Source organism: Lagopus muta, chromosome 6 (assembly GCF_023343835.1).
Source record: "Lagopus muta isolate bLagMut1 chromosome 6, bLagMut1 primary, whole genome shotgun sequence".
Taxonomy (NCBI): domain Eukaryota; kingdom Metazoa; phylum Chordata; class Aves; order Galliformes; family Phasianidae; genus Lagopus; species Lagopus muta.
This window is the reverse complement of record NC_064438.1, coordinates 18,925,231-18,939,670: the sequence shown is the minus strand read 5'-3', so window position 1 is coordinate 18,939,670 and position 14,440 is coordinate 18,925,231. Positions and strand designations below refer to the sequence as shown.

The 14,440-nt window shown below is 42.1% G+C and overlaps 1 protein-coding gene across 3 annotated transcripts in view; it reads left to right on the top strand.

Annotated features, from left to right (window-relative positions):
* The window catches only part of SLC1A2 (solute carrier family 1 member 2), an 84,653-nt gene that overhangs the window by 3,110 nt on the left and 67,103 nt on the right, over window positions 1–14,440 (top strand). The window lies entirely within an intron of this gene.

Genomic DNA, 14,440 nt, shown 5'->3' with positions numbered 1-14,440 from the left:
AGAGACCCCTGCGAGAGGTGGGACGGGCTGTGTGTGTGCAGGCACAGCATCTGGTGGCTCTGTGGTGCTCAGGCGGTGCTAGGTGAGGTTGGTAGTACATACGGTCACTGTTTTGTTGGGATAGAACAACTCCAATCACAGTCAGTTTTGCAGTGCGTTATTTTTTCCTCTAACAGTGCAGTTTACATGAGATCTCCAAATCAGAGATGTCAGGGATAATGATAGGGCACCTAGCAAATAGTAAGGCCCCCATGTATACACAGAGGAAGGCAAATCTATATTACATTCATAAAAGGCAGTCCTCAGAACCAGGATTTACTAGGAAATATTTTCTTGTCTGTACCGTTTTTTTTTTTTTTTCTTTTTTTTGTTTTAATACTTAATTTGAGGAAAGTTACCCATGTTTGGAAATTTGCCGCCCAAGACTTCCTGTTCCAAGAAAGAAAATGTGGACAACAGGAAACTTCAATCACCTGAAGATGAGAAAGGGAACATCCCTAATACGGCAGGGTCAGGCCTGTGGGGCTGCAGATCTGCTTCATTGCAGTTCTAGCTGCTGGCACTTGCTCTCACTGAGGAATGTGCTTACCTTGCCCGCGAGGTCCTCCTGTCGTAAAATGCCCTGGTACTCATCTCATTTACCAGGATGGATTTTGGATGTTTAGCTGGTGCTAGAAGGTTCAATGAAGAAGGGCTGGAAGCAACTGTTGGTGCTGTTTGGAGTTGCTTGTTTTCATGTTTACACTCTAAGCAACCCTCCCCACCCCCCCCCACCCACCACAGTCACCTTCTCTGAGAATGAAAAATGGTCCAAAAACCCAGCAACATCTGTTCACATTCTCTGTTTTGCACATTGTGTAGTGCTCAGGTAGAACCTCTGGAGGCTGACTGGTTCCACTTGTAGGTGGCAGAGCTTTTTAGCCTTTCCTTTGCTTTTACAGGGTCTAAGAGGACATAAAGATTAAGTGAGATGGATGGTGCCTGCACACCTTGCTTCCCCATGGGTTATAGCTCTCACCTCTCTCTTATGTAATAAGAAACAGTAATGAAGCATTACTGTTTCAAAAATAAATAGTGCAGTGCATTGCTACAGTGTTTTAAAAAAACACATTTGCATGATTTAGAGGTTTTAGATGTTAAATTAGCTTGTGATTTAATCATCAGATATAAAGCCTTGAGCATTAAAGCCATTTCCTTGTTACCCACTGAACGGGTTGAATATCAGGAAAAGGTTCTTCAGCAGGGGGTGGTGGGCATAGAACAGGCTTCCCAGAGCTGCTGGAGTTCAAGGAGAGTGCGGATATGGGGTCTGATTTTTGGGTTATCCTACGTGGAGCCAGGAATTAGAATCAGTGACCCTTGTGGAAACCTTCCAACTTGAGAAGTTCTGTGATTCTAGAAGCGATGATGTTTTAGTACTCTAAAGATCTAGCAACAGTTTTGTGTGCTTTTTAAGAGCGCGAGTTTTGGGGCGTGAAGTTTGAGTGTGTTCCTTTAAGAATGCAACCACTAGGAGACACTGTCACTGCATTTATGACTGTAAATCAGGGAAGCTGCAGGTGTCTGGGTGCTGAGTTCAGCCCCATGGGTGGGTTGCCCTCCTGGGCATGGCTGGGAACTGCCTGGGCAGCAGCTTGTCCTGCTATGGGCATTTTTGCGAGCCCCTTGTTTCAAGAGGCTGCTAACACAGACACGGGCTCCTCATTCCCTTTAGTCAGAGTGCCAGACAACAGTTCAGGGCAGGTTGGTGTAAATAGCAGAGATGTTACCTTTATGGGTAGGTAGTACCCCATACGGCAGGTGTGTATGTGCATGTAGGCACAGATTCTGCTACAGAATAAATGCAGTGAAGGGGGGCAGGATGCTGCCAACATCATGATGTTTGCAAATACAGGAGTCTCTGAGTAATTGCTTAGCATCGTGATTTGATTAGTGAAACAGATGTAAGCGCTTCACAATTTTATGTACACTTAATATAAATGGTGTTTACATAATATGCAATGGCTTGGAGGCAGAGTTCCCGTTTTGTTTGGAGTCACAAATGTGGTGTGTGCAGACTACAGAGATCCCTCTCTTTAGGTTTGCCATTATTGCTAACTCATTTAGCAGGAGAAAAAAACAAAACAATCAAGCAGTGGTCTGTTCCTCCTCTCACAGCTTAACTGTTCTTACTTTCTTCTACTGATGCTCTCTTTAACCCAGGTTTCACTGTCTCTGAAGCTACAGTTACACAGGCAGGTATACAGTCCGTCTATGCCACCTCACCACCACACAGTATGAATTTAGTCCTATAATACTATAATGGGATGATAACCGCAGGGTTGCAAAGTTGGCTACAGCAAATGAGAATGAGCCCAAATACAGCAGCCACAGAAATGAAGGAAAAGAGCTGCTTACCTTTAGAAGACTTCAGGTAGGCAGGGATCTCCAGCAAAACATGCCCTCACTGCCAACCCTTAAATGAGGTCTGGGAAGGGATGGATTCTGGCTCCACCCCTTCCAGTCACTCAGGTGTATTGCATTGCACACACCTGAGCTCCCCTGGGTTGGCCCTGCCTTCCCACCAGGTGTTCAATCACTGCTTCAAGCCCTGACTTAGCATTTCCACTACAGATCCAGATCAGATGATTCCATGATTAAATATATCATGATTCAATTTATTTTCTTCAAAATCAGCCACAGCATATTGTATGGTTTTTGTACAAGTTTTCTTCTTGCTATGAAAAGGTAATTGTTAATCAGTTCAACATATAGTTAACGTGGGAGGCCCAGATAATAAATACCTTACCCAGCATCTAACCCTGTGTATGCGTGTTACCTGTCAACAGTTTTTGTACAAATTTGAACCTTGAGAATGAATTTATTATACTGGGTTAGTGTTTCAGTCATGTGGCTGTGGTGGTTTTGGAGTAGAAGCCCTAAAGTCATCTGCTGGATTGTCAAGACAGAGCCCAAAAGGGAGATTGCCAGCCCATATTATACATGTAGCCTGGAGACAATGGGGCACACCTCGCTGAGTCAGAAAAACTAGCTTTGCATTTCTTGGTAGGGTTCAGGCACCTACGTAGGAGAGTGGGTGTGCAAGATCTGCCGCTATGTGTACACAAGCACACCCACAGTTTTCTTGTCATTTTGAATTTTTACTCTGTAATTTACCCACAAAAATCCTCAAAATGGAAACGTGATGAAATGTGCTGGCACGAGTGTTTGGATATTCAGAGGATTAAATCCTCCAAGTGCTCTCACTGTTATTTTTATGCAGAATTTGAGCAGTACCAACTCTGGATGGAGATGTTTTACCTTATACTCTTTCTCAGACATTTTGTGGGGCAGATGAAATGGATGTAGCTTATTAATTAGACATATCAGCTGTGGCTCTGACTTCATTTCACTGATGTCTCATCAATGATACAGAATGAAGCTCTATAGAAGATAACATGTGTCCCTTAAAACTAATCTCATGACATGGTGACCGCATGACCTTCGGTTTGGCCTTCGGTTATACTTTCAAAGAGAAGTCATCATGGAGACATTAACTCAATTTTTTTAGACCCCCACATAAAGGAACAAATATTAAAATGTTTCTTAGAAAGTCTATAGGGCTTAATCACTCTAAACTTTTTGGGAAAAGCAGATTAGGGAATTGGATCAGATATACAATGGCTTTTCCTTAAAAATGGCTGAAATTTTCAAATTGAGTCTTAGCTCATTGTAGCCTTCCCTGAGATGCATAAATGCATACATACACCCTCCTTGTGAACATCTGTGCAGACGTATATGTGCAAGTACACTGAGAGTTCCACTTAGGAAGAAGTACTGTATTTCTATACTAGCAAGTTACTATATTTAATTTTCTTTTTGATTTTTCCATTTCCCCCTGACCATCCCAGTAGGACTGCTAATAGCTGTAAATACATAACAGTATTTCAAGGGTGACAGTTCTTCCATTAAAAATACTGTTATAAAAACTCTCTTCTGTTCCACCTGCATAGATATCCATTGCTTCCAGCAGTGACCTCTGGCCAGTAGTCACTGCATGCCAACATTTAGTAGGCAGTGAAATCTCACCTGAAGCCTGATATTTCGTGATGTGCTATTATAAGAAACACTCTCAGTATTCCTGGAAATCAGAGATCTTAAGGTCACATTGAAGACCTCAGATTTGTTGTTTCCTGCTTTCCCAACTTGACATTCACAGGGCTAATTTTGATATGAGTCATCCATTCCTTTGCTTAAGGTGTGAAATAATGCATCTTATATCTTACACCTTGTGACATGGGCAATGAAGAACATTCTTAGAAGACTTTAAATAGCTAGTACTACTTTTTTCTTTTGTCATGCACTGGCATTTGCGCTTCAGCAACTTCCTTAGTTGTACCAGGCTGAATGAAATGAGAATATAATCAGCAGGAGTGCTCTTGTAAGAGATGAGGCACGGACAAAATAAATATGTAGGTGCAAGTGCTGTTCCCACAAAAGTGCAGATATGCTTTTAGACCATGACACCCTGTGCTCATACCATGTGTGTCCAGGTGTGAACCTGCCAGGATTTACCACATTGGCCAGGAATTACAGTCATGTGTATTTGCAAAGGACAAGTCACACAGTATGCTTGGTTTTAGCCAATCTTCAGCTTCAGTTAAATAAGTTGGAGAAGGCTCCAGGACTGTGAACTCCAGGGTTTGCCTGCGACCCCTCCTTGCTGTGTGCAGGAGTGGGGCTGGGCCCATGCTTTGCTGCAGTGCTCCTTCTCGGTACAGCCCTAACAAGTGGGCCTTCGTCTTCACTGCCTTCTCATTTAACAACTTTTCATTCTGTGTGATTTAATTCCCTTTCCCAGCCCAACATGTTGCAATACCCACTACTTAGAACGCTTAATTCAATGAGTTCTTGAAAACACTGGATGGATCTGTCAAATCCATCATCTCCGCTATTGTCCATCTGCTAATGAAAGCTCCTCTTTTGCCAAGTCAGTACAATATCTGCCACTTTTGGCCTCCAGCTCGTTAAGCTAAAATGCTATTTCCAGAGGCAAGAAAGCAATAAAAATGAATGCGCTTTTCTGTATTTAATCCTACTTTCATATTAATTTCAAAACCTCTCAGTGTACTTAAAGCTTTAAGACAATTAGCTGCAATACAAGTCTCAGTGCTGGGGAAAGATAACAGACAAGGTTCAAAGACCATATTTTGTAACATTTATATAGGACTCGAGGACCATTACAAGGAAGGTCAAAAAGGAGCCAAAACACAGAATAATTAAGGAACACTCCTGCTAATTGCAGGTTCCTTGGGAGAATGGCATGAAATTCACTGAAATGCCTGAGAAATCAAATTGATTGTAATGCTTAAAGGAAGGGAAGGTACAAAGGGAATAAAAAAATTAAAAGCATTTAAAATTAAGTCTCAAATGCAAATGCTTGTTTACAGCTTTTGAAATATTTGCTCTTTCCATTTTTATTTCACACCTGTTTTTTCAACTGAAGAAAAAGGCAATAAAAAAAGTAGACTAAAATGAACTAGTTGGAGACTGCTACGAAGGAAAACACATTACTGTGTATTAAGGAAACATTTGAGGTTGACCAAAGCAATATTTGCCCTGTGTTTGCTTTAAAAAAAAAAAAAAAAAAGCTACAAAATCGAAACATTTAAGTGTAACTGCAGCTGATCTTTTCCTTCATTGTTATTTTTTTCATAATATAACCACAAAGTCGAAAATCAATAGTTTTTCCAGGCTGCTTTCTGCTCCGTGACCTTTATTGCTATTTTCTCAACACAAGTTAAACACTAGTCTATTACTGTAGGCATTTAAACTTATCTGTACACATACAGTTCTGTGTGCTTGCGGTCTAAAATAAGTAATGAAGCACGTATACATCTCCTTTTGCAGCAGATTCATTTGGTAGATTTTGCTGCTGTTTCTGTCCTATTTTTGTGTTTTAAGTCCATAACGTTGTCCTGCATTTCTGCAGCAACCTATAACTTTTTTTTTACCAGGTCTCTGTGCTTTAGTACTGTTTAGTTTGGAATGAAAGGTTTCTTTTTTTTCTTTGGATGCATACAAATATGTATCTGATTTGAACTTCTGTTTCTTCACTGGTTTTGTTTCCAAAGTTACCAGGAAGTTTTGAACTTCTTCTGTATCAGTTTCAACAACTGTTAGTGCATTTTGCAGTGTTGATTTTCATAGCTGCAGGTTTGTTGTGTTGATTGTTGATGGTGGTAACCATCATACTGGTAACCAGCATTGGTTGCCTGTCTGCTGTGGGATGTAGGAGGGTGGGCAGGATGCAGCTGCCATTCCAAAGTCAGGCTCCATCTTTACTTTCTCCTCTTACATCCCCAATAAGAAAATCAGCAGGCAGTGCTTTAGAGTGGCTAATTTGAGGCGAATTTAATTTAATCAATTTAATAATTTAATCAGTCATCCTTTTGGCATTGCAAGAATAATCGGTCATGTATCTAAGCTTAGAATCTGCAGATGAGATGATGGCCAGTCCAGTACTAGAAGGCTTAGAAAGGGTAACATTGAAACCTTCATTCAAACTGGAACTTGCCAGAAATTTAGATGCATTTCTTTGTCCCTGTATCTCAACTCCAGATTAAACTCTCTTAGCCCTACTATCAAATCTGTGCTTCAAACTTATGAGTAAATGCACCTTCTACCTATTGGTGGCCTCCTCCAGACACCCACTTTGTGTCTCGCAGGTCAGCTGACTGTGTCTGCCCCAAGGCAGGAGCCCCAGCCTTTCCCTTTCCAGCTGGTTTGTTACACTTTCCTCCTGTTATTTACCTTGGCTCTTGGAGATTTGCTTTCTCGTGAAGACTGTGGCAGAGATGACAGGTAACTGAGTCACTCACACAGTTCAACCTCTGATACACTTCCTGCTGTCCACGCAGCATGTCTGGCATCTACTGCACATCAGTCTGCTGTTGCTTGCACCTGCAGGGGAATCTTGGGGCAAGTGGGCATGGTGAGCACCCTCTGAGAGGTGCTGCCTGAGCCTCAGGTGCACCTTTCCAACCTGGAGGAGAAACGTTATCAGGGCCCAATTTAGATCCTGAAGGTGGTGTAACTGTATTAACCCAGCGCTGTATCCAGGCTAATGACTGCCTCTTAGCCAGGTTAATTAGCTTGAGTGCAGGAGAGTGCGAGCACAGATGACCTGGGCTAGCACAGAGGAAGGCATGGTTACGTTTCATGCCCCAGGTCAGGTCCATATAGAGCTTGAAAGCCTGTTTCTCAACAGGCTTCGTAGTCTGATGAAAGAAGGTCAATGCTGTTTCTTCCAAAGCGTGGAAATTAGGGACAACATTTGTGATTTCTAACTACCAGCCATTAAAGATTGTGTCTTCCTTAATATAAAAAAAACACAAAAACCAAGATACGTAACTCTTAACTGGGGGTACAAGAACACACTGGAGGGTCTCCAGGGCTCTCTTTGAGCCTCCACTATGCTGAATTCACCTTTACTACAAATACACAGCGTACTGTGCATGTTGCCCCTGTGCAGTGCACCCACAGCTCTAGTGCTGGTTTATCTGGTCATCAAGACCCTCAGGTAAGTGCTCTCTGCTGGACAAGCTGCTACTGGGCTCCTGAGACACATGTGCGTGTGTAAGCTGCTTGTGAGCAGCAAAGCAAAGCCTTCTGAGTTTATCACGAGCGTAGCAGGCTTTGTCTGAGGCAGAAAGCAGTCTTGTTAATTAAGCAGCTGGCTCCTTATCTTTGTGAGAACAGCTCTTCCAGGAGTAACTGACAAATGTTTGCCTTTAGAAGCGAACGCGGGTAAAGCCCATGGCACTCACACTCAGGCATGCATATGGGAATTAATTAACACCTGGCTGCTATTTATATCTCAGCAATCTAGGACAGGAAGCGAGGAACAACTCAGAATCCCTCAGCTGACATTTTAGGGCATTTGAAGCAGGCAGATGGCAACGTCCTGTGTTGGAAAATGCCAAGAGGCGTGACTCCCCTGGGCACAGAGAGTGCAGAAGAGCCCCCTCAGCCCACTACAGCTCCATCCCAGGAGAAGCTCAGGACAGACAGTGCTGTACCTGGGGCAGCTTGCTGTCTCTTACAGACTTCCAGCAAAGCGCTGCAGCTTGACCATGACACTATGTACTGTCAGAACCTTTTTGTGCTCTGAACACTTTTCTAGCTTAAAAACAACAACACACACTCAGTCATTATTACCCTTTGACATCCCTGGGAGAACGTGAGTGAGTAAGGCGGTGTCTGAAAGCAACTTAATTTGTAGGTGTTACTTATTCACTGAAGTACAGAGAAATGCTTCTAATTCAAAATAGCAGTGGTGTTAATCTGGACATACTGTCTAAATCAGGAGAAAAGAATGCACTGTACTGTCTTAAGGGATGGGTTAAGATGTAGTCATAAAAAGGCTTGAATGCCAAGATCTTTATTCCTGTCCATTTTGAGCTGCAGGCTGCCCCCTCCCCCTCCCCCCCAAACATCCTGTGGAGCTAGCATATGGAGCCCATAATAATAAAACCACGAGGAACAATATTATGTTAGTGAGATTTTCCCCTGTATCTGGATCATTTGATCTAGATTTCACAAGATTGATCTGTACAACTGATTTTCCAAAGCAGATAGCTGTACATCATGCTATTCAGACTCTGCATGAAACCAGTTCATTCATAGTCTGCGTGACAAATTGGTATAATGACTGTATATGATTGAACATAGAAAGTTGCCATTTGAAAGCTGCTCAGGAGGCAATGATGGAGACCTGTCAGAATTTCTTCATTTTCAATTGAATTCAATTGAAGAATAACTTCTTCAATTATTTTGAGGGGGAAAGAGAAAGGAGAGGAGGATTTTAACTTCCACACAGTTTCTCTGCTATTTATACTTCTGCTCATAAGGAGTCATCAGAAAAATATGATAGTTTTGGTGACCTCCCTTTTCAACCATGGCATGTTGAGAGCAGCCACATGGAGGCGTTGTTTTCCTAAACTGGTTGTTAGTAATTCTGTCATACCAGAATGCTGGAGAGGTGCCTTTCAGGGCTAAAATTAGAGGTACTGGAAGATAAACGTCTCCTAATTTATCTTGTCTGAACAGAGGAATAAGAGACAGCTCAGAAGTTCTCATGTTTATAGATGGAGAACTAATGCATACGTTTGTTTGCTTTCACATGGGAATCTGCAGCTGTGGATTGAGTTGAGCTAACTGCACCTGTGTCTGTGCCCAATCAGGTGATACAAAATCCTATCTGGTTCCTGTACATTTTCACCCTAGGTGATATTGGTTGCTGCCTTGCTGCCTGCCCAGAGCAGAGGGAGGCCAGAGGAGGGGCTGAACTTACCTCTTTGAGTGGACCTGCAGTGGCTTCTTCAATACTGTGAAAAGAAAGTATCAGTCTTCAAGTTCATTGAATTTCTGGGGAGTACTTAGGTTCTCCCTTTGCTGTCTGAAAACTTGACAACAACTGTTTATTTTTAGAGTCATAATGAGTTTCTCAGAATTTTTTAAGCACTGTTGTGCAACTGATGAATCTGCTGACGGTGGCTGATTCATGAAACTAGGCTGTTAGGCAGCAAAACATACATACCTAAAGGAGAGACAGGACATTGCCTAGTGACGGGAAATACACTAGTGCCAAGTCTACACTGAAGGTCAGAATAGAAGGATCCTTCTTGGCAGATGACCAGTTTATCACCACTCACTGATCTGCCACTCAATGTTTTATGAACTACTGTTAAAAAGCACCTAGGAAATGGAAAGTCAAAATGTATTGGAAGCCCATAGTTTCTTTAACACTTTCAAGTGTACTATTTCATGTTTCAACAGGTAGGTTCTCTCTCACACATTATGCTTTTGATTAAGATTCTGCCTAGCAGGACAGAATAGCAAGACACAGAAAAAAAAAAAGTTAATCAATCAGTTGAAGAAGCAATTACGTAAACAAAGTAACACCCTAGTAGTTTGTTTGTTTTTTTTTTTCCCCCTTCATGACATTATAGAAGAATGGAATAGCATGTTTCCTTGAAACTGACCATAAAGAGTTGAGTCAAGGCTGTTCCTTGTTTAAAGTTCACACATCTAGGGAGCCACAGAATACATTTCTTCCATATAGACACACACTATATGGAACACATGCTAACATGAATTCTCTTACAGGTCCAAGTGGTGACGTGCCACAAAGATGTTTCTCAGACATAGCTGACAAACATGGATTAATTTTAACTTGGCCCATTTGATACACTACAGAGCTTAACTAAAGCAGAGCTAGTTTGAAACGTATGATAGTTGCTTGGATATTGCTGGCTTCAAAATACACATACAGCCAAAATCTCTCCCTCATGTCCTGAGTTCTTGGAAAAAGGAGCATTTGGGCTCTATAAAAGGCCCATTTATAACACTATAATGTGTTGGAAGCAGAGTCCCAGGCTGCAGCAAATGAGAATAAGTTCAAGTGCAGCCATGGGTGTAGAAACAAACAGAAACCAACCAACCAACCAACCAACCAACCAACCAACCAACCAACCAACCAACCAACCAACCCTTACCTTGAGAAGGTCTCAGGTAGGCAGGGATCTTCAGCTAGAGATGCCTACACCTCCACTGCCAACCCTTAAATGAGGTCTGGAAAGGGGTGGATCCTGGCTCTATTCTTTCCAGTCACTCAGGTGCACTGCATGCAGCTGAGTTCCCCTGGGTTGGCCCTGCCTTCCCACCAGGTGCTCAATCACTGCTTCGGGCCCTGACAGCATTTCCACTATAAGTTATTCCAGTATAAGTTAGAATATTCTGGAGAGAGCTTTAATTTGCACCCATAGGGACAATTTCTGATGGTTAGTGAATCTGCTAGATGTTCTCAACCTTTCATTTCCTTCTCAGCAATTCTTTCATCCAGAGTCTGTGGAGAAGGTAGTGTAGGCGCTGGCTAAGCCATCTCCATGTCTTTCAGTGTCCTCTCAGATGAGCCTCCGTCAGTCCAAGAATTATACTCCTTATTCCTTTTGAAATCATAGAATCATAGAATGGCCTGGGTTGAAAAGGACCACAATGATCATCTAGTTTCAACCCCCCTGCTATGTGCACAGTCGCCTGTCACTAGACCAGGTTGCCCAGAGCCACATGCAGCCTGGCCTTGAATGCCTTCAGGGATGGGGTATCAATACTCAAATGTGCATGGAACAGAATAGGCTTAGGATTTTGGCCTGTTTGGCCCGCTCTTCTAAAATACTTTAATGTAGCTAACAGTCACCCCTGACAAGTTGTTCCACAAATTATTGGCATTTTCAAGTGGTCAGTGTTAACTTGACATAGCGATTCATGTGTTTTGTCAAGCGTCAAAATGTATTGCACAGCTGAATTAGCAGAAGCTTAGTAAAAAAAAACCAGCAGTAATAGTGCAGACAGTGAGGCTCATCCGGTCCCATGTGGGCTTATGGTATACAGTGAGAAAAATTACAGTAAATAGTAAATACAGTAAATTACAGTAAATCTTTGGTAAAAGCAAATACTGTGAATTAGCTAGGCCTTTTTGTTGGATAATTCTGATTAAAAATCCACCTCAAAAAAGTCAATGCACAACTTGGCAGAGGACTGGTGACTCTCCCAGAAGAGATGCCCCTTTTCTTTCTTTGCTCAATATGGTCACAGCAGTTTCCACCTTTATCTATGGATTCCCTATCAGTAACACCACTCAAATGTGTTTCAGTGGGTTTCAAATCAATGCATACGCGCTACATGATTTCAGGGCTATATGCCAATTTTGTTTTAAATACATCCTTCCAGGTCAGTGGAATCATGCATTAGGTGTTTCCAAGTGAGAAAATGAAGTTATGTTTCATGGTCTAACTAGCATTTGCCCCTAGTGAATTCCACCTACAGAACAATTCTGTTATATTGTAGGGTTGTTTTTGTTTGTTTTACTATTCACTGATGTACATCCAAAGTGGGAATTTTCTACAGCACGTTTAGCATCAGTATGGCTAAGGCTTGTACTGCAGGCCCTCAACGCTCTGCTCCTCAATGGTCCCTGGCAGGCCTAGAAACAGTCTCTTGTGTGAGTGTTCTTAGCAACCATGAGGGGAAATATGTGCATTCTTGTGGACATCAGTGTTCATCTGCAGTGTCTCACAGATTTGTCCATACAGAAATCTTACGTATGTTCTAGTGTACCTTAGACCTGATAATTTGTCACTCTCAATTTTTTGAACAGATCAAATACTAAAGGAGAGTTTAACAATTCCAATTACAAACTCTTCTGACTATGCTATAAGGCTCTGTTGATAAAAAGTAGAAACAATCTATTTTCTCATCATGTTTCTTCTTCAGCCTAGTGGCAATGGTTGGTCAGGTGAACTAGAATCAGACTTGTTAGTTTTTGGAACTCGTTCATGATCTAAATATTTCGCTGAGAGGGAAGCAGGGGTAAAGAAGGGCATGGTGGGGTTTCCACAATGCTGTCCATATACTTGTTCTAACAGGTGAAAGGTAAGTATTCTGCCCATTTATTACTCTTTTAATGCTTACTCATTGCAAGAATGAGTAAAATTTAATTACAAAAGAATGTAAGGAAGGTGGTACACGTTTAATTGCAGCTCTCCTGGCCAACTATGCATAGTTTTTCGGGGTTTGTCAGCATGCACTGCCCTGACTGATTGCCCATGTTCCAACAATTGTTTCTCCTCAGTTAAAACAGAGGTATTTTTTATTTCAAGCTTAGTCTTTTTTTTTCCTGTTTTTTTTTTTTTTCCTTTCTTTTTCATGAGGCTATTATCTGTATGGCCAACATCATTGTCAGTGGAGTTTGCTGGTCTTGGCTCAAGTCTGAACTTCCTTATGATACTGATAGGCGGCATCACACATAAATACTGAAGCTTTGCTAGATTATTTGTTGATTTGAAAGTCTTTCGTTAGGAGTCTTTCACAGCTACTCACAAACAAGCTCATACTCATTCTGGAAAGGTATGGGCTTGCCTTCTGTGAAGTAAGCTGTTTGGCTAATAGTCTGTGTGTTGGCTACTCTGCTAATTTTCCTGCAGGTACACTTGCCTCAAAGCAAATGCAAAGTACCTGCTATACCTTCGAAGTGTAAAGTAGGCAGCATGGTATATATGCATACCTTTGCCTGCATCACACTAGGTTCCTAGACTTGGAGAAGTTTTTCAATCCTAAAAATCACATCTTCTTTCCATTCACCACTTGTTTGCCAGCTTCGTTTTCTCTGGCTGCACTGAGCCCGCTTGCTGAGGCCAGGAGATGGGGATGGAGAACCGACTTTGCCTTCAGTCCCTTCTGACTACCGCTTGGTAGCATATGAGACACTCTGCAAGTTTGAGCCTGGCAGCTAATAAAACCACTGGATTTATTCACAAAATGAATTTGACTCATAGTTACTTATCTTAGAAATGTAATTCAGCTGTGTCAGAGCCACAGGCCTTTGCTTGTTGCAGTCTTTGCCCTGTTCCCTTGTGTTGTAACCTTGTGCCACGGGAGCGAGCAGAGCAGGATGGGGGACGTGGAGCTGTGTCTGCCCAGTTGTGGAACACTCATGAAAGCAAGCAGCAGCAATGGCACAGAGGAAATAAAAGGCAGTGCCCAAGGGCACTGGTGTGAAGTGCAGAAGATTCCCAGTTCCTCTATTGCAGGGCCTTTTGCTGACAGTGAGTGCTGCCACATGGTAATTAATATGTCACCGTAAGGACACACCAGGGCTGCATGTGAGGCTGTAATTAGCACAAAATAAAGATAGCTTGGGAAAACCAAAGCAAGCCAACTAGACACTTTCCTAATGAGGCTGTCAGGAAAGTGCTCACAGATGGCAAGTGGACTTTTTAAATGCAATAATGTAAGTAAGCTAATGAAACTGTGTTTGGGAATACACTGACAGTACTACTTCCGAGTAGCAGTCACGGAGTCACAATTTTTCCTGCCTTAGAAAGATATGAACCTGGAATTCAATTCTGCCAGCAGATGGACAGCGAAGACTCGCCACATTAAAAAATTCACATTCACATTACTGTAAATTTTTCTGTGTGTGAAAAATTCACAGAATTCACATTACTGCTTCATAATACACATCATGACATATTTGTAACGTTACGGCTGTGATCTTCTGGGGCTCCCCAAAGTGGAAAGAAAAGGGAGTGGTGGTGCATATAATCAATGCCAGTGTATCACTTTTTTTTTTTTTTTGAAGATGTAGTAAAAGATCTGTTTCTGCCTGAGCATTTGGATGCTCTGGATTTCGAGTAACATAGTGGCAAAATTGAAATGGGGACATGCAAGTGGTTGCTTGATGTACAAAAAGAGCTGGGCTTTGTTAGAAATGGACTTCAAAGAACAGTATCACAGAATCACAGAATCACAGAACTGTAGGGGTTGGAAGGGACCTCCAGAGATCATCGAGTCCAACCCCCCTGCCAAAGCAGGTTCCCTACAGCAGGTCGCACAGGTA